Here is a 21609-nt window from a genome sequence, read left to right on the forward strand (position 1 = left end):
CCTGCAACATCTCCTGGAGAACTCTCTATTCGTTAAGGCTGAGAAATGCGAGTTCCACGTGTCCACCGTTTCTTTCCTGGGTTACATTGTGTCCGGCGGTAACATCAAGATGGACCCCGCAAAGGTCGCCGCTGCCACGTCCTGGTCTTCTACTGATTCCCGCAAACAGCTACAACGCTTCCTGGGGTTTGCCAACTTCTACCGGAGGTTCATCCGGAATTACAGCTCTGTCGCCTCCTCTCTCACCGCCCTCACATCCTCCAAGATTCCTTTTCACTGGAATCCTGCAGCCGAAGAAGCTTTCCAAACACTCAAGACCAGGTTCACCTCGGCACCCATCCTCCAAGTTCCTGACCCAGACCGACAGTTCGTGGTGGAGGTAGATGCCTCCGACGTAGGAGTTGGGGGCGTCCTGTCCCAGTGCTCGGCTACCGACCAGAAGCTGCATCCCTGCGCTTTTTTCTCCTGTCGGCTTTCCCCCGCCGAGAGAAACTACGACATTGGGAACCGAGAGTTACTAGCGGTGAAGCTCGCCCTAGAGGAGTGGCGCCACTGGCTGGAGGGAGCCAAACTTCCATTCTTGGTGTGGACCGATCATAAAAACCTAGAATATATCCGCACCGCCAAGAGACTGAACTCCCGACAGGCCAGGTGGTCTCTCTTCTTCACGAGGTTCCACTTCACTCTATCCTATCGCCCCGGTTCTCGCAACATCAAGCCCGATGCCCTCTCCTGCCAGTTCCAGGAGGTGGAGGAGCCATTCCTGGGTCCTCATCGCGGTCCTCCATTCCTGGGTCCTCATCGCGGTCCTCACCTGGGAGATCGAGGAATCAGTGAGGGCCGCGACTGAGGGTCAACCCGGTCCCAGCGCCTGTCCCCCGAACAGCCTGTTCGTCCCTAAAACCGACGTTCTCAAGTGGGCTCACTCCTCCAAACTTACTTGCCATCCGGGCATCCAGCGAACCCAAGACTCCCTGCGACAGCACTTCTGGTGGTCCTCACTTCCCGAGGACACCAGGGAGTTTGTCAACGCCTGCCCGACCTGCAACCAACACAAGCCCCCTCATCAGGCTCCGGCGGGCCTCCTGCATCCTCTTCCGGTACCCCATCGTCCATGGTCATACATATCCCTGGACTTCGTCACCGGGTTGCCCACATCCGAAGGCAACACCGCCATCCTGACGGTGGTTGACCGGTTCAGCAAAATGGCCCACTTCATCCCTCTGCCTAAACTCCCGTCTGCCAAAGAGACAGCCGAATTCATCTCCATCCACGTCTTCCGCCTACATGGGATTCCGGTCGACGTCGTCTCTGACCGGGGTCCCCAGTTCACCTCCATCTTCTGGAGGGAGTTCTGCACACTGTTGGGGGCCACCGTAAGCCTGTCCTCTGGGTTCCATCCACAGTCCAACGGCCAAACAGAGAGGAAGAACCAGGAGATGGAGACCGCCCTTCGATGTCTGGTCTCCAGGAATCCTGCCTCCTGGTCCCGCCAGCTGATGTGGGTGGAGTACGCGCACAACACCCTGACCAGCTCCGTCTCATTTTCAGTGCGCCTATGGCTTCCAACCTCCTCTGTTCCCCTCACTGGAGAAGGAGGTTTCCTGCCCCTCAGTCCAGACCTTCTTCCGCCGCTGCCATCAGACCTGGACGAAAGCCCGAACAGCCCTGCTTCGGTCCGCCGACCGCTACTCGAATGCTGCCAACCGACACCGCACTCCAGCCCCCATCTACCAAGTGGGGGATAAGGTGTGGCTGTCGACCCGGGACCTACCACTGCGGGTAGAATCCAAGAAGCTGGGGCTGAAGTTCATCGGTCCCTTCGAGGTCGAGAAGGTCATCAACCCAGTGGCAGTAAGGCTCAAGCTCCCCAGGTCCATGCGCATCCATCCCACGTTCCACGTCTCCAGGGTGAAACCAGTCCGGGAGAGCCCCTTGATGCCGGCGGCTCCTCCTCCACCACCTCCTCGCCTCATCACCACCTGTCTACACCATCCATCGCCTGCTTCGCTCTCGCCGCTGGGGTCAGGGTATCCAATACCTGGTGGACTGGGAGGGATACGGTCCTGAGGAGAGGTTGTGGGTTCCAGCTCGTCACATCTGTGATCCTCGACTCATTGTTGCTTTTCATCGGCAGCACCCAGACCAGCCCTCCAGGAGAAAGACCCCTGCCAGAGACACTCAAGAGGCGCCCGAGTCAGACAGTGAGGCCTCGTCATCCGGGGCCGAGGAACCCTTCCTCCAGAACCCCTCCACCCACCCGACTGAAGATCCGGACTCCACGGCCTCGGAGGAGTACTGATGACCCACATCAATGTAGTACATTGATGTGGGTCATCTTCATTCCCTAACAACAAAGCCCCTTGGACTCATTGGCGAGGGCCCAATCATAGCTGCTCGTTTAATTATAATTTTTTTTCCTATCTACGCCGTTTACTAGGAGCTGAGGTAAAAGGCGGGGGGGCTGTGAATTTGTATGTGGTGGCCGGATCGGAGGGCGCCGAAAGCATGCAATTCAGGGAAAAGCGAGCTGTGAAAACCCAACGATATAGCTTGGGGTCTGGTGTTTCCCAGTATTTTCCCTAATTGAACTGCTACAAGCAACCAGTGGCTTTAGATGCCAGTATAACATGGTATGTATAAAAAGTTGCAGCCGAACCGCAAGGCCAGGTTGAGGATCAGTAACAAGTAGCCGTCCAACTTGATGTACAGGAAGAAAGACTAGGCGAAGTTTTGAAAATCAGCTGTTTGAGTGCAAAGGGGCAGAGAGCGGTTAGCAATTCCCTGGACATGTAGGGATTTCAGGTGGATAGATTAATTAATTGAGCAAGTTTGAGGCGAGATTCTGTAGCCTGAGGGAGTGACGGGGGGATGGTCGGGCTGGTGCGACTGGAGGTGATGCTGTCGCTAAGGTGGAACTGTTAGGTGAAGGAAAATAAGTTGGAACTGGCTGCTGGCAGAGCTGTGGAAAAAAAGGGGAGCATTTCAATTGGGATGGGTAACGTTAGTGGGGGTACAGGTGTAGGAAGAGAGTCCATTGGCTCAACAGTGGATTTCTGTTGTTGGAGTGGTCAGTGACGCTGAGTTGCCCGGAGTCGAGTTGGGAGGAACAAAGTCGGCAGAGGTGGATGGGATATGAAAAGCAGAAGCAATAGAACAGGAAAGGATGCTGGGATGGAGGGATGAATGTGCATGGGTTGATAGTGAAGTCCGGGGAAAAGAAAATTCGAGGTGAGATGTCTGGGACAGAGGGAGCTTGAAGAGGGCAAGACAAGACCTGACCCTATGAAATGGCAGATGTCAATAGCTGGGCTTCTCCGGCCGTGGGATGCATCATAATGCCATCTGCGTTGCGGCTGACGTGCCGCGAGGAACCAGGAAGTGCTCTGGAGGCTCGAAGAGCGAGAGTGGTGATGTGCTGTGAGAACTCAAACCTCAATTTGACATTTGAGACAGAAAATAAAGATGATAGAATGGTAGAAGATATGATGATGATGATGATGATGATGATGATGATGAAAAGAAACAAGATGCGAAATCTGATGAGATAAAATAAGATATAAGGAGATAAGGACAACATGTGCTTCTTGACAGCAAGGATCTCCTCTATTTCCCACATCCATCTCTTGAATGGTTGGCAAATAAAAATGAACACAATTAAATCAAAGTAAGTCAATCTGTTGCACAAGAATGTCGGATCTGAGCTGCTTGTTCACTAAAGTGATGTCATAGGCACATTTAAAATGATGTTCATCAAATTTACTCAGTGCTAAATAGTTTGGTAGTTACATTTACTGTACGCTCTGATGTCGTCATCATCATCACTTTATTGGGCATAACACAATAGTAGTCTGTGACATACTAATGCATTATGTTTGCCACACACCTGATGCACCTCAGCAGCCCCTTCTGTTGGCTCAGGTGTAAACACACAAAAGTGGGAAATGGGAAGCTAGGGGGACATGAGCCTCGGGTATAGGCTATAGATTATTATTATTATTTTCAACTGTACGCCATAACTTTTTTATTTGTAAATATAAACAATAAATCAAACTTTATTTAAAAGATCTCTGAATCTGCTTGTTTGATTTGGAGAATATTATTTTACAGGGCAAACGAATTAAATGTTCACTTTCATATGTGTAAAACAAATGAGCGTCTGAAGCGCTCCGTCCTGCTCTTTGGCAGAATCAGCCGATGGCTGAATGAGCTGCCCAGCTGCCACAGTTCCTCATGGAGCGGGTGAGAGGGATTGTCCAGGATGGCTCCGAGTTTGGCCTTCATCCTCCTCTCACCCACTGACTCCAGACTGTCCAGCTCCAGACCCACCACAGAGCTGGCTTTCCTCACCAGCTTGTTGAGCTTGTTGGCATCTCCAGTCCTGATGTCGGACTCCGTAGTATTCTCTGGCCCTCTCCCTAATCTGGTCAATGATGAGATGTATAGCCGCATGTCATCATTCCGCCGCTGGCTGTCGAGGTGGTGTCCTGCAAACAATGTGGGCTTCGTAGACAATTGGCATACTTTCTGGGGAAAACCTGGTCTGATTAGGAGAGACGGCATTCATCCTACTTTGGATGGAGCGGATCTCATCTCTAGAAATCTGACCCAGTTCATTAGTGGACCTAATCCATGACCCAGAGTTCAGACCAGGAAGCAGAAGCAGAGTCGCAGTCTTTCACACCTCTCTGCGCTTCCTTTGGAGCAGTTACCCACCCACTTACCCACCCAAAACCCTATAGAGACTGTGTCTGCCCCACGGCCACTTCAATTATTTAAAGTCAACAGAAGAGGAGTTATACAAAATAACTTAATAAAAGTTAAGGCAACCGATGCAACAGTGCATCAAAACAGGACAGTTAAATGTGGACTCTTAAATATTAGATCTCTGTCATCTAAGGGTGTACTTGTAAATGATTTAATATCAGATAATCATATTGATTTATTTTGTCTTACTGAAACCTGGCTGTGTCATGAAGAGTATGTTAGCCTTAATGAATCAACTCCTCCAAGTTATATTAATACTCATATTCCTCGAGGCACAGGCCGAGGAGGTGGAGTAGCAGCTATCTTTGACTCAAGCCTATTAATAAACCCTAAACCTAAATTAAATTACAACTCATTTGAAAGCCTTGTTCTTAGTCTTTCAAACCCAAGCGGGAAAGCATTAAAGTCAATTTTATTTGTTATAGTGTATCGTGCACCAGGTGCGTATTCTGAATTCCTATCTGAATTCTCAGAGTTTTTATCTAGTTTAGTCCTTAAGACAGATAAAGTTATTATTGTAGGGGATTTTAATATTCATGTGGATGTGTATAATGATAGCCTTAGTACTGCGTTTGGTTCATTACTAGATTCTATTGGCTTCTGTCAGTGTGTACATAAACCGACTCACTCTTTTAACCATACCCTCGACCTTGTTCTGGTTTATGGTATTGAAGTAGAAAATGTAATTGTCTCTCAACAGAACTCTCTTTTATCGGACCATTTTCTAATAACCTTTGAATTTGTTCTACCACAGTGTACGCCATTAGGCAAAAGTTTCTACACTAGATGTCTATCTGATAATGCTGTAGCTAAATTTAAAGAAGCGATTTCTTCAGGGTTTTATTCAGTACCATTGCTCAATATAACAGAGGACTCCTACGCTAGCTTTAGTCCGTCTCAGATTGACCATCTTGTTGATAGTGCTGCATGCTCACTGCGAATGACACTGGACTCTATAGCTCCTCTAAAAAAGAAGCTAATAAAAGAAAGGAGGTTTGCTCCATGGTATAATCCTCAAACCCGCGATTTAAAGCAAATATCGCGAAAACTTGAAAGGATATGGCGTTCCACCAATGTGGATGAAGCGCGGTTAGTCTGGCGAGACAGTCTTAAAATATATAAGAAGGCACTCCGTAATGCTAGAGCAGCCTATTATTCAGCATTAATAGAGAAAAATAAGAACAACCTTAGGGTTCTCTTCAGCACTGTAGCCAGGCTGACAGAGAGTCACAGCTCTGTTGAGCCGTGTATTCCTATAAACCTCAGTAGTAGTGACTTCATGAACTTCTTTAATGATAAGATTCTAACTATTAGAGAAAAAATTTATAATCTACTGCCCTCAACCAGTACCGATCGATCCATAGCTGTAGAACCTGAAATATATTTAGATGGCTTTTCTCCCATTGACCTTCAACAATTGACTTTAACTATTTCTAAGTCTAAACCTTCCACCTGTCTCTTAGACCCGATTCCGACTAGGCTGCTTAAGGAAGTTTTACCTTTAATTAGCAACTCCTTATTAGAAATTATCAATCTGTCTTTACTGACGGGCCATGTACCACAGGCCTTCAAACTAGCTGTAATTAAACCTCTTCTTAAGAAACCTACTCTAGATCCAGAGGTGTTGGCTAACTATAGACCTATATCTAACCTTCCGTTCCTCTCTAAGATCCTTGAGAAAGCAGTAGCAAATCAGCTCTGTGACTTTATGCATAACAATAGTTTATTTGAGGATTTTCAGTCAGGATTTAGAGTGAATCATAGCACAGAGACGGCACTGGTGAAAATTACCAATGACCTTCTAATAGCTTCAGACAAAGGACTTGTCTCTGTACTTGTATTGCTAGACCTTAGTGCTGCATTTGATACCATTGATCACCAAATCCTATTACAGAGATTGGAGCATCTAATAGGCATTAAAGGAACCGCACTTAGCTGGTTTAAGTCGTATTTATCAGACCGATCTCAGTTTGTATATGTAAACAATGAAAGCTCGATGAAAACCAGGGTTAGTCACGGAGTTCCACAGGGGTCTGTTCTTGGACCTATTTTATTTACTTTATATATGCTTCCCTTGGGGAATATTATCAGAAAACACTCAGTAAACTTTCATTGTTATGCAGATGATACCCAGTTGTATCTATCAATTAAGCCAGACGAAACTAACCAGTTCTCTAGACTTCAAGCATGTCTTACGGACATAAAAACCTGGATGACCTGTAACTTTTTAATGTTAAACTCTGAAAAAACAGAAGTTATCCTACTAGGCCCAGATCACCTTCGAATTCAATTATCTAACGATATAGTTTCTCTAGATGGCATTGCTCTAGCATCCAGCACTACCGTTAAGAACCTTGGAGTTATCTTTGACCAGGATCTGTCTTTTAACTCTTATATAAAACAGATCTCAAGGACAGCCTTTTTTCATTTACGTAACATTGCGAAAATCAGGCAAATCCTGTCTCAAAGTGATGCAGAAAAACTAGTTCATGCATTTGTTACCTCTAGACTAGATTACTGTAACTCCTTATTATCAGGCTGCTCTAATAGGTCTCTTAGATCTTTACAGTTGATCCAGAATGCTGCAGCATGTGTTCTAACAAAAACTAAGAAAAGAGATCATATTACTCCAGTATTAGCTTCTCTGCACTGGCTCCCTGTTAAATCAAGAATAGAATTTAAAATTATTTTACTTACCTACAAAGCTCTAACTGGTCAGGCACCGTCTTATCTTAAGGAACTTATAGTTCCATATTACCCAACTAGAGAGCTGCGCTCAATCAATGCAGGGTTACTTGTGGTTCCTAGAGTATATAAAAGTAGGATGGGAGCCAGAGCCTTCAGTTATCAGGCTCCTCTTCTGTGGAACCAGGTTCCAGTTTCAGTCCGGGGGCAGACACACTCACCACTTTCAAGAGCAGGCTTAAGACCTTCCTTTTTGATAGCGCTTATAGTTAGGGCTGGTTCAGGTTCGCCTTGGTCCAGCCCCTAGATATGCTGCTATATGCCTAGACAGCCGGGGACTACCTAGGATACACTGAGCTCCTCTCTCCTCTTCTCTCCCTCCTTCTTTATGTATTAATCTCCTATTTATGCACATTACTGATTTTGCTTCTTCCCCGGAGTTCTTGTGCTTTCTCGCCTCGCAGGTTCCCAGGAATCGGGGTTATATTTGGACTGTCATCGTGCCACCTACTGAGGCCCTGCTGACACCCACTACTACTACCACTATCATTATTAGTCACATTACTATTATTATTGCCTGTACTATTACGCTTATTGACTTGCTTCTACCCTGGAGTCTTTGTGCTTTCTCGCTTCGCAGGCTTCTATAAATCGTGGCTGTACCTGGACCGTGGATGTGCATCCTGCTACGGCCCTGCTGACACCGACTGCTACCACCATTATTATTATTACTAGTCACATTACTATTACTATTACCTGTACCATTAAGCATTTTAGCTTTACTTCCACCCTGAAGCCCTTTTGCTTTCTCGTTCTGCAGGTTTCCATGAATCGTTGTGGTACCTGGACCGTAGTCGTGCCTCCTGCTGTGAGCCGACTGACACCCACTGCTACTACGATTATTATTATTAGTCACATTACTATCCCTATTTTCATGGCTATAATTCTACTGTAATAATTGCTGCTGTTATTATAAGTAGTCTTATTATATGAATCATTTATGTCATATACATTGAATGTGTTGTATCTAAGAACTGTTATGCTGCTCATTCTGTACACATGACATCTATTGCATTCTGTCCATCCTGGGAGAAGGATCCCTCCTCTGTCGTTCTCCCATAGGTTTCTTCCTTTTTTCTCCCTGTTAAAGGGGTTTTTTAGGGGAGTTTTTCCTGTGCCGATGTGAGGGAAGGACAGAGGATGTCGCATGTGCACAGATTGTAAAGCCCTCTGAGACAAATTTGTAATTTGTGATTCTGGGCTATACAAAATAAACTGAATTGAATTGAATTGAATTGATGCCACCACCCCAGCACACCACAGCAAAGAAGAGGGCGCTGGCTACCACAGACTGGTAGAATGCCTTGAGCAGTTTATTGCACACATTGAAGGACCTCAGCCTCCTCAGGAAGAACAGCCTGCTCTGTCCTTTCCTGTAGAGGGCATCAGTGTTGTGTGTCCAGTCCAGTTTATTGTTTATCTGCACCCCAAGGTACTTGTAGGACTCAACCCTCTCCACTTCCCCTCCCTGAATGAAAACAGGGACAGGGGGGCTTCTGTTCCTCTGGTAGTCCACCACAAGCTCCTTGGTCTTGCTGATGTTGAGCTTCAGGTGGTTGTTGCTGCACCATGTGATGAAGCTCTCAATCAGTCCTCTGTACTCCTCCTCGTTGTCCCTGGTGATACATCCAACAATGGAGGAGTCATCGGAAAACTTTTGGAGGTGGCAGGAACCAGAGTTGAAGCGGAAGTCCGAGGTGTAGAGAGTGAAGAGGAACGGTGCCAGTACAGTTCATTGGGGTGCGCCGGTGTTGCTGATCACAGACTCAGAGACACAGCCATCCACCCTGACGTACTATGGCCGGCCTGTGAGGTAGTCTGTGATCCAGGAAGTGGTGTCGGGGTGCAGGTTCATCTCCAGCAGCTTCTCTCTCAGTAGGGAGGGCTGGATGGTGTTGAAAGCACTGGAGAAGTCAAAGAACATGACTCTCACAGTGCTTCCCGGCTTCTCCAGGTGAGAGAGGGCCTTGTGTGTCAGGTAGATGATGGAGTCCTCCACCCCGATGTGTGGCAGATAGGCGAACTGTAGTGGGTCCAGGAAAGCTGTAAGCTGGGTCCTCAGGTGCCGCAGAACCAGTCTCTCCAGGGTCTTCATGACATGTGATGTCAGGGCCACAGGTCTGTAGTCATTAAGACCGCTGGGACGACTCTTCTTCGGCACCGGGACAATGCAGGACGTCTTCCAGAAAGTGGGCACCTTCTTCAACCTCAGGGAGAGATTGAAGAGGTGCCTGAGAGGAGCTGCCAGCTGTCCAGCACACACTTTCAGCAACCTAGGGCTGATGTCATCAGGTCCACTGGCTTTGCTTATCTGAAGCCTGGAGAGCTGATGCTGTACCTGGATGGTGGTGAAGGTGGGGCTGGGTGGTGAGGGGGTTTGAAGGGAGCTGTGAGCTCCTGGCCGTGGGTGAACAGTTGTAGGGGGGGATGGGGGGAGTGGTGGGCTGTCCTGGTCCACATCTGTGGAGATGTTGTTGATGTTGGTCTGAAGAGGGCTAGTGGGTGAGGGGGGGGCATCCTCTGGTCCTAACAGTCTGCTGAGAGAGGGGGAGGTGGCAGAGGTGTAGATGGGAGGGGGAGCAGAGACCCCAGCAGAGGTGTGAATGGGGGAAGAGGTGTTGGGTGGAGACCTAGCCTCACTATCGGAGCACACCGGGGTGGGGGTAGTGTCGAACCTATTGAAGAATAGGTTGAGCTCCGATGCGAGTGCTAGGTCACCCTGTACTCCAGATGAAGGCAGACTGCAGCCTGTCATCATTTCATTTTATTATGTTATGTAACAAGATAATAATTACTTAGAAGATCTGTCAGGTCACAAAAACACTGACAGACCAGTCTTAAACACAAGTTATGAGTTATCAATAATTAAATGTATATCAGTTCTACAGACTCTATTTGGCCAAAACAAACACCAGGTAATTTGTGCTGCAGGAGGTTCCATTGAGCCCTGCTGTGGTGCTGCATTCCTCTGCCTTTGTTAGGCTGACCTACGGAGCGACAAGACCATAAGTGAGGAGGCAGGAGATAAAGCAAACCCTCAAATGTGGGCATATATTTAGAAGAATAAACAATGTTCATGGTATACATCATAGAAATCACAGCCGCATGTGACAAGATCGGATAAAATGCAGCATGTTATATAATTCTCCCTTGGGTGCTACCAAGGCCAGTAGTGCTTTAGGACGACATATTTTACATGCTTTATCCAGACAGTGAAACATTGAAATGCATCACAACATAATTCTAACATTTTATAAATGTACCCATTTATAGTTAAACCGTCTAAGATACTGTATATTCACCATCCCCTACATAATCCAGAATGACCGTTAGTGAAGAAAGAATGCAATTAATTTGATTCTAACATGCTACAATGATGCCCAGGACAAACTTATGAGATACAAGAATTGTTATTCACTTTAGATTAGATATTTAGATTTAGATAAGCTATTTTGCATGCCAAAACTTGTAAAGAAAGTTAATTTATTAGTACCATCGAAATCAATGCTGATGTCCCCCAGTATGTCATGCAGCCTTGGTCTGGGAATGGATGAACCAGGTTCTGCTGGTCAGAGCACCTGGCATTCTTGCCTTGTCCTGTCCTGTCCTCATGCTGACACAAAGGGATGTGATCATACACAACTATTTTTTTAGATTCGAACTAATCTTAGATTAAATTAATCCTTGTTAGTGCAACCCAGGCTTTTTATATGTGCTGTTTACAGCAGTGTTCCACTTTGAATTCCCACTGCATACCTACTGTACATTCCTTTATAAACGGCAGCATTTTGCAGGAAGTAAGTATGTGTGGGTGGTAACAATGGAATCAAATTAACACTTCAGGAGATAAATAAGTAATTTGTGCTTATTACTGTTCACTTTCCTACTGTTAATAATAGTGTGCTTATGTAGTTTTAGCCATAGTAATACTTGCTTAAAAAAGGAAGAAGACACTGAACAGATGAGAACCATACATTTACTTTAGATATGAAATCGTACAGTTTATGTCTTTGTTTACCCATGAGTGAAGGACAACGGTCTGTTCAGAGCTGACAGGGAGGAAGAGTTTAACTGTGATCTCCCTGCTTCACTATTACTTCTTCCAGTTACTTAGACAGAAATGAGATGGGCTGGGGCATATTGTATTTTGTTGAGACTCAACCAGGCAGAAATGAAGCTGCATGCTCTCTTGGGTGTATCGTGTGGAAAAGGCTCAATGAGGATATTTATATATACGTCCTAATTTTTTGGTCAAGTAGGGGTTTTGTTTCAAATAAGTTGGCACACTATACATAACCTTTAGTGTGGAAATGTTACAGGATTTACAAAATAACCTAAAAAGCCCATGCCCCCTTGGGCTGGAACTGGACCAATCTGGACCTGCTGCCAGTGGTGGAGACTACAGTATTAGTTGTAGCAGAAGCAGCACTAGTGGAGGGACAGACACAGGCAGAGAGTGGTGTGTGTCTGCTCTCTTTATTAAATCTTCCTCTGAAGTAAATTGAATTTAGGCTGTTTCCTTTTCAGAAAAGCACATGACCATCCTGTGATTCTATGTCGGTCAGTCAGCTGAACTGTTGTCAGTGTGAGGATTAAATCCCGGCTATACTTTGCAGAGTCAGTTTGGAGCAAAATGCATCCAGTCCCTTGGTTCATGGCAGTGCTCCTGGCAGTTGGTGCCTCTGAGTTTTGCTGTGCCGGACCTCTCCATGCCCAGTGCAAGGTCGAATGGTATGCTGTATTTCTATTGTACTTTATTATCACTACTCATCAGGAATGCCTTACAATACAATTCAAATTTTGCCCTTGTCCAGCCTAAATTGTTCTGAAATGTGAGTATTTGATGAGTGTGTATAAGAGGTCTTGATTCAGGTTCTAGTGAAATATTCAGTTATGCATCATTTTATTAGTGTGGATGAGTGTGTGTATGTGCTCATTGTTCCCCTTTCCAATGCGGTTTTACTGTATCTGGCACATTACAACGTTATATAACGCATTGATGCACCATATATGGGCAAGTGCTGTCTTTTTACTTTGAGTATATTACTTGGTATTGAGAGAATCCACAGTGAATTGTCAAATGATTGCCATTCTTGTAGCAACTTGCCACTATCATTTTGTATTGAATCTAATACTTCCATTATTACAATTGTGTTGGGGAGGACAAAATAACAGGAACAAGAAAAGTAAAGGCCAGCATGAGCCAGCAGAGGCCATACACTCCACATACCGAAGTGACTATTGCTTCATGCTGCTATCCCCTGGATGGCGCTACAGGGAAGGCCATGATGTAATTTAATGCCAGCGCACTTCATGGCAATCTGCCCATCAAATCTTGATATTACCTGTGTGCAACTGGAAGCTGTGGCCTGCAAAAGGCTCTTGAGGCCTTGTGTGGACCATGAGTGTTGCCAGTAAATCTCATCCCATGAGCACAAAGCACCAGTATCTTGTAAGTTATCACTTACAAAAGCAGCTACATAAATGGTTTAAGGGAAAATTGTTACACTGTAATCACGCTAGAGTGAGATCATCTCCTCTGTGACACATTATCAATAAAAACAGAATATGGATTGGATTTGCAATGGTAGTTATTTGATAGCAGTATATTATTATTATTATTATTATTATTATTATTATTATTATTATTATTATTATTATTATTATTATTATATACACATGTTCTTTTATTTTTATATCAAATAATTAGACATTTCTGAAGTTTCCAGTCAAAACCACTATGTATGTATTTGGGAATAAGTAAGGATCCTATGATCACCATATAAACTATGATTACAGACCAATTAATTAATTAAATCAGAGAGCAGGACACTGAGATGTCCTTTCTTTTGTAAATAGAAATGTCCTTCAGCTGAGCTTCAACACTGAACATAGACTGGGCCGAAACAGTATTACTCATAATTAATTGGTCTGACTTTTCAGATACCCTGCCCTAAGAGAAGTAAAACAGGTCAAGCTCCCGTGTGAGATGAAATTATATAACTGTGCAACTTTTCTTGAATTCGTCATTATCTTATATGAAGATTTCAATAAAATAAAATATAAAACATTTAAAATTAACAATGGAGAAATTATAATGTGCACAAAAAAGGTAGGTACTGTTGTCATTAAAATACTGCTTTCATATAAGCGGCAATATTAAGTCAGCCTCTGAAAGCATTCATATTTAGGCTGAAAGAAAGGTGTCATATAGCCAAACAACAGCACACACAACAAATTTCCACTAGATGGGGCCATTTCATTTACTATGTGCAGTGTCGTTTCAAGAAACCTGAGTACTCACATGGACGTAAACGCTCATTCAGTGACGGTACTTGTTTTTCTCATGCAGGTACTTTGGGATACCATGTGGAGTGGTTTATGAATCCCTGGTCTCACAGATTAACAAGTGGAGAACCATGGCTGGCTGCACCATGGGAGGACAGCGGTGCCTGTACAAGGTGTGTGTTGTGGCATGGCTCTATGGAGGACAATAATAGTCCTGAGCTTTAGTCCAAACTATAACAAGACTAAACTAGTCGATGGATTGCCACAAACTTTTGTACAGACAATCCTGTTGCCTAGTAGGGAGTCAATCCTAATGACTATGGCGACCCACTGACTTTTCCTGTGGTTCTGAACTAAATAACCTAACAAACAATTACATGGATTGTCTCGTAATTTGCTAAATATATTCAAGGTCTCTACAGGATGAATTATAATGGTGATGATACTCTTACTTGTCTTCAAATGCCATCAACAGGTCAAAGTTTTCAAGTTTTCTGTGAAATATCTCAACATTTACTTTAAGAATTGCCAGGGATTTTTTTCACAGTTCAACACGGCCCCCAGACAATTAATCCTAATGACTTTGGTAATCCTCTGCCTTTTTTTCATGGCATGGACATTGAAATATCTATGCCATGAAATTTGGTACAGACTTTTAAATGGTGACTGGTTAATAGGTGCATTTATAAAGTGCTTTCCTATTTGGCTCTCTTTCATCCATTCAAACACACACTCACACACTGATGGTAGCTCTTTTCCTGCCAGATCAAAATTTGATAATTGAGTTTCCCACAACAGCTTGTAGAGTGTTGGATTTCTCTGTGTAGTTGAAAAATGTATACACACATATAGTCATACTATAAACATTATGTTAATATTGAGAATGGTTATGGTGTGCCAAATTTCAAATAGTAAACTCCTGGGCAGCTTAATCTACAATTGTATATCATAATTTATTAATTGATTCAGATTAAGAATACTTTCTGAATATATATATATATATATATATATATATATATATATATATATATATATAGTATTTTTATTTAACCTTTATTTAACCAGAAAGACGTTTTTCAAGCGAGATGCACACAATATTTAATTCACATAAAACAAACTATTAAACTAAACTATTTCGAACAACAAACATGCAAAAGTAAAATATTTCAAAACAAAACACACAGTACCAACAGCAGTCATATCCCCAGTAAGGCAGACAGGGGGACAAAGATCTAGCTCTGGATGCACTTACACAGTGCAATTGAATCAGCCTCAAAGCCTTTCACTAAGTTTTTAAAAGCTTATTAGGATCAACCTACCCCACTGTAAGTCTGTCTTCAGGCGGTTCCAGGCTGCAGGGGCAGAGAACATAAAGGCCTGTTTGCCCATTTCAGTGCGAGCATTGGGGAAAGACAGTAAAACGGTGTAATTCGAGCGCAAACAATAATTACTAGTTTGGGAGGAGAAATATCCACTAAGAAAAGAAGAGAGCAGACTAAGGATAGACTTATAAATAAATATGTGCCACTGAGTGAGTCCGCAAAGACCAATGAAGGCCAGTGAATTCATCCTCCATGTTGCTCTGGCATAAAGGATCCCATGGTGGGTGAGAGCTTTGCCGCCTGTAACAAACCTGTGGTGCTGTGGTACACAGTATCCAGCCAATACAAGCGTCGGGCAGAGACAACAGATCACCACAGTCAAGCAGTAAAATGTGTAAACAACTAAAGCTGTCAAATAAATCTAGTGGAGTAAAGTTAATCTCTGAGATGTGGTGGAGCAGCATAAAGTATAAAGCAGCATATAATGGAAATACACACGTTATTCCGTCCTTCACAATAACATGACGTGCAAATGACATGAAAACTTCAAGGGTATACACCATCTGCTTCCCCACCAGGAGACAGAGAAGATGTCCCCGAGCAGACAGGCTCTTTGGGGATGGAGTGCTGTTGGGGGGCAGGAAGCTTGGCACTGTAGGGGGCACAAGAGGGGGCAGCGATGGAAAAGGTTTTTCAATAACCATAAACAATCATCCATACATAAAACTCGTACCATGTAAGTACCATGTTAAAAAAGTTAGTTAGCTTAGTTCTTGGATGCTGACAGCTTTGAAACTGCTCAGGATGGGAATCCCTAACACTATCTGTACTTTCCTCAATTGTAGTTAACTACATTTGTGAACTTTTGTTATTAAGGCGATTACATGAATATGTAACAGTGAGACAGTCTGAAAAAATCAAGACAAATATGAACCAAATAACTAAAGTTCATGTAACGCTTCACTAAATGACGTGTAAGAACTAAAATTGTAGCCAAATCATGATTAATCTCATCCTACGCATTAAATAACATGGAGAACAGACATTTAAAGGCCAGATCATACCTTTGTTCTTGTGGAGAACTGTGTGGTTAAAGACACACAGATACACACACACACTTAGGGTTGCATCTTTTCAGGCTTTTATCTACTTCTTCATATTGTAAAAGATTATTTTTAATAGTTAATTCCTCCCAGGTAGTACTTTCTGTCTAAATCCATTCACATTCACGCAGGAAAGGCATTTTAGCTATATATTTAAATGGGTTAATTGTCATCATTTTATTATTTTCAATAGAGGCCTACTTGTTGAGGGGTTTAACCAAAAACAATAAAAACAATTAAGTTAATATAAAATTAAGTTATCATTTTAATAAGTGAACTGAGTTTTATGTCACTGGCTTTTAATCAAAAACTATTTATTCTCTCTGCAGCTGCAGTCTTCCTCTGTCCACTTTATAGCCGCCAAACATTCCACTCCCTTTAAGAGGAATGTGGACGACATCAACTTCCGGCTGGTCTCCTATCACTTCTTCACTTGCTGTCACGTTTCGGTAGGTTTTCACTCCACACTTAACCACTTTCTCTTCCCTTCTTCCTCTCTCGCTTTCTGTCACCATCTGTTTCCTCTCCGTCTCAACTTCTTACAGTAAAGTTTTTCCTTTCATGGTGTCTGTCCATATTCTTGTGTCTATCACCTTTTGCTTGAGTCTGATTCTGTGCAGCCTTGTCTTTTATTTAACACATAAAGCTGTAACCCTGTCTGTAGGCCATGTCCATCTCTGAGAACTGGTATGCCATTAAAGACCACGGCACCAACTACTGCAACCTCTACAACCTCATTGAAGGTAAGATCTGACAACAGTATGGTGATGAAAAAACGGATAGCTAACACAGATGTATTAGTATTATACTCAATTGAAATAAAATCTGATTAATAAATGTACTGTGAGTGAGCTCGTTGAACGTTGTTTGGGAGATTCTCCTCATGTCAGATAACTCTTAAAAAATAATGTTCCCCTTTAGGTGCGAACAACAAGAGCGAAAGACAAAGAAAAACTTATACAACCACATAATTGTCCAACCAGCTGTCTCCTTATATTTTCAACTCTTATCTGTACCAACTGTATGGACAAATAAATGAACGTCATGCAAAATGCTTTAGATGCATGCAAGCATGTATTTATCAATGAAATGAGGAAACTTATGAGGAAATGTGTCTGGAGATTCACCAGACAGAAGAATCACTAGTGTGATTATGATATATTTACACTGATTACAGTAACCATAGTTACTTTCTACATGCACTCAGGAAAGAGGAGTGACGCTGCTGCTAGAGGAGCCGCTGACTGAGTTCACTCTGGGCAGCAAGTCTCTCAAACGGTCTGAAAGTCACAGAGAACAGTGAGAGAGTCTCTAAGTTGCCAACACGGTGTGTGTGTGTGTGTATGCGTAGTGGTAGTAACGCCAAGACTGTTACTTCCATAGCTTGATGAAGCCATCGGTGTTACACGTTCCTCATGTGAAAAGAGCTTTACCCAACATTAAGCTGCATTTAAACTTACAGTGTGATGCAAAGTTCAGTCTTGTCTTCCTCTGTGGACAGATGCTCCTCATACCTGTGTCTCCTTTGTTGAACAGGAAGTGGTCTAACTGAAGCCAGAGGTTATAAAGAGGTCACCAGTGACTTCCTGTGTACCCAACGATCCACTGCTAACTGCTCCATCTACTGACCAAAGACCATCAAAGTATATCAACAGTAATCTATTACAGTGTAGACGTTTTGATGCTGCTTGTTACTGTTGTATTTGGAAGTTCGATGTCTTGTTTCCCTTTAGGAACTAATACATAATGAATTCATTAAAACAGAATTTAGTCTAGTAATTGTATGTATTATTACACACTGATGATACAAGTTAATTCAAGCTAATGGACCACCTTAATCCTATTCCAACTATGACATGAAATCTGCTGATAGAAATAATGAAAGGTATTAAGTCTTATTCTGGGTCCTTAGAATAATTTATGGTTTCATTAAATTGTGTCAGATATAACTAATACTAATTACCAGCTGTGGCTTATGCAGCAGGTACCTGTCATAGAGTGAATTTGCCATGTTGTTAGGTACCTTACTTGGGTGATCAGTCAAGAGTTTATTGAATTTATCTCATCTACTTATAATTTCCACAACTGAATTTAGATTGTATTTTTTAAGTTTACTGATTTTGTTTATCTGCATACCCTATATACCATGTATTGTATGTCAAGCAACTACAAGGAACTGTCACTTTGAGTTGGATTTAGCAGTCCCTGTGGACAAAAATGGTGTTTCTTGTTTCCGAGCACCAAAATGCCTTTATAAATCCTCTCATTTTACTGCAGCAATGTCTGACAGTTAACACCGCTCAGTCCTGTTTCTGGTTTAACTGTACCTCCCCTCCCTCCAGCGGCTCCAGCAATACAGCTTGGTCTCCAGCAGCATGGTGTCAGTGTTGGATCCCAGCGGGGAGCAGAGGAGCAGCGTGGTGAAGCTCTTCTCCTGGAGGAGGAGGAGACGCTGCTGCTGGCAGCGGAGCTCTCCTCCACCTGCTGGAGCTCCGACTGCTGGTTGAAGGCTGCATGTCCTTGCTGATGATCTTGTTTACTCACGTATAAATAAAGAGACATCAGCATTAAATTGAGACTGTTTCATAACCAGTGTTCCTCACAGTAACTTTAACTCTTATTGTATAAAATAGGTTGCATGTTGGTGTAGTGGTTAGCACTGTCGCCTCACAGCAAAAGGGTCCCGGGATCACTTCTGTGTGGAATTTGCATGTTCTCTCCAGGTTCTCCGGCTTCCTCCCACAGTCCAAAGACATGCAGCTTAGGTTAATTGAAGACTCTAAATTGCCCCTAGGTGTGGATGTGAGCGTGAATGGTTGTCTGTCTATATATGTCTGCCCTGCGACAGACTGGTGACCTGTCCAGGGTGAACCCTGCCTTCGCCCATTGACAGCTGAGATCGGCTCCAGCACCCCCTGAGAACTGGATAAGCAGGTTACGGAAAATGAATGAAATGAATGAATGTATAAAATATATTGGGATTCTCCATAACATTCTCAACAGCATCAATGATTATATCAGTAAATATCAAACTTCCTGGTTCATGACCTCCAACTCACCATGTTTTATTTCAAGGCTGTACTGTGGCTCTGTCTGTCTACCAATAAACCAAATAAAGTCACCAACATCATTTTGGGTCTGAAGTCAGCAGGTGAAAGTTTGACGATGTCCTCTGTCTTTCTTGTTTGCTCTGGTCCCTTGGTCAAAACACGAGCGAAAAAGAAAACAGCACTCGCCAACAGAGAGCCACTTGGTGTGAATATAGCCGTGGATACCGCTCAGAGGTGAGTCGCAGTCTGACGAGGGGCATCATTCTTTATGACACCTAAACCAGTTTTCGCTCTTAAAAATGATGGTGGAGTGAGGAGAGCGGAGGGAGCCACCAGGAGAAAATACACCCTTAGCTGCATGTGGATTGCAGGGCAGCTTTTATTAAGGGAGCAATATGCTCAGCTGGGCTTTGCCATCCATCACTAAGACTGCCCCCCCCAACACACACACACACACACACACACAAACACACACTGTGGCTGGAGCACATAGTGTCAGTTCTTTCAGGGCTGAGCAACTGACTGGCAGGCGCTTGGAACATCCTAGACATCCTGCCCTGTAGCATAACACAATAATGTCTGCAAGGCCATAGTTACATGTTGCAGAAGGAAATTAGACATTTTGTTGTGCTTTTCTCTACATTTAAATCAATTTAGCAAACAAAAAATTAGGATATAATAATATTAATAATAATAATAATAATAATAACAATAATTTGCAATGTTATGTAATCCTCTGTATTGTTACTGCAACCTCAGGTTAACGGATGATAGGGACAGATAATGTATTTGCATCTTTTGTACCAACATTTAGTTGTGCCTACTGCCTTATGTTTATTCATGTTCAATTCTAATGGCCTTTTGGGAGAATATTGACAGTAAAAACAATAATGCAAATTCGGTAAACCCCCCACAATAAAAAAAGGACAGGTTCTGTCTTAAGACTCACTGCTCATATTTACATTGTGATCATTTGTCCATACTGCCAATTAACGGATCCCTTCCAATTTAAGTTATGGGGGACGATGGGGGACGATTTTGCCCTTTCAAGGCAAAATATATTCCAAATCTGAAGTTCATGTGAGGGTTAAGCACTCTGACTTCTAAAGAGCAGCAAACACGCCTTGAGCAGCTACTTTGCCAGAAATGCAACAGAAGAGCATTGGGTGTATCTGTGTATAGGGCTGTCGTAGTTGAAGATGTAGTAGTAAGTAGTTAGCCTTTTTCCTTCATGCCATGAGCAACCCCTCAGCACAAGCCGTTATCCACACAACATGACACAATAAACAGAGTTGGTTATGTTAATATAGCTTTGATAAGGCTGTACGAGAGTGAATAGTGAACAGTTAGGCTGATATCCATGAAATTTTACTACACAACATTTTATGCTACATTGTGTTTTGTGGATCTCACATAGGATCTGACGTGGGCATTTGGTGCTCTGCCACAGAGGAATGGAAGTTAGAAATGTTTTCTTCCATTTTGACATTGAAATACAGAGTTGCTTTGTGATTGACCTCGTTTCATCTAATGGCATGGGTACATGTTGAAGGGTATTTTTCAACCTGTATCATTTTTATTTTATTTCTGAAATTGGAACAGTATTGAGGGAGAACGCTTCAAACAGGATAAGCTCTCTTATTCAACACCAGAACCGAGAACGCGTAACATCGTTTGAATGTTTAGAAAGTAAGTAACCTACTAACGATCACATTCCACGATCAAATTTGCTCACCTCCAGCATGGATTCCATCTCGCTTTCTCCTTCCAACAACGATCTTTTCGGAAGGGACCAGAACGAACCAGTCCAATGACTCCCAGACACTCCCAAAAACTTGGCCACAAGATCCAAAGAAACCTCCGCAACCTCGGTGATCCATACACAGCCTTCTGCATTCCAAAACTCAGTCAAGAAGAGAGCGAGTTCAGCAAGCCCTTACAAAGTGCCTTCCATGGTCTTCATCCCGCCCGGTTAATCTCTTCTTTACTTGCAAAACTACCACAGTTCACCCGGCGAATCCTCAGCATCTCCCAGTTCACATCCCTCATCAGCTAAGAGAGGACAAGTCCATTCAAGGACCAAAAAACGCTGCCGTAATTCCTCGACCATCACCCACAAGGAAGATGCTAGCTTCCCGCCGCCATTCCAACCATTCCGGCCTCACCACACGCAGCCGGATGCTTCGTCGCAGCCTTTTTTAATCTCTGACTGGACCGCAGTAACTCTTCACAAAGCACCAAAAGAAATAAGAATTCCTTTTCACAGTTCGGATAGAAAAGCAAAACTTCAATTCGCTCATGATCATCTGCAATTAACCTCACTTCTTAAAGGTC

The 21609-nt window shown here is 43.4% G+C and overlaps 1 long non-coding RNA gene across 1 annotated transcript; it reads left to right on the plus strand.

Annotated features, from left to right (window-relative positions):
- Window positions 1–16843: 16843 nt before the first annotated feature.
- LOC129111055 (uncharacterized) lies at window positions 16844–18738 on the plus strand. The gene is made up of 3 exons (XR_008532306.1): window positions 16844–16968; window positions 17762–17868; window positions 18568–18738. It is a non-coding gene; the product is annotated as an uncharacterized LOC129111055 (long non-coding RNA).
- Window positions 18739–21609: the final 2871 nt, after the last annotated feature.

The sequence above is a fragment of the Anoplopoma fimbria genome, chromosome 21 (genome assembly GCF_027596085.1).
Source record: "Anoplopoma fimbria isolate UVic2021 breed Golden Eagle Sablefish chromosome 21, Afim_UVic_2022, whole genome shotgun sequence".
NCBI lineage: Eukaryota > Metazoa > Chordata > Actinopteri > Perciformes > Anoplopomatidae > Anoplopoma > Anoplopoma fimbria.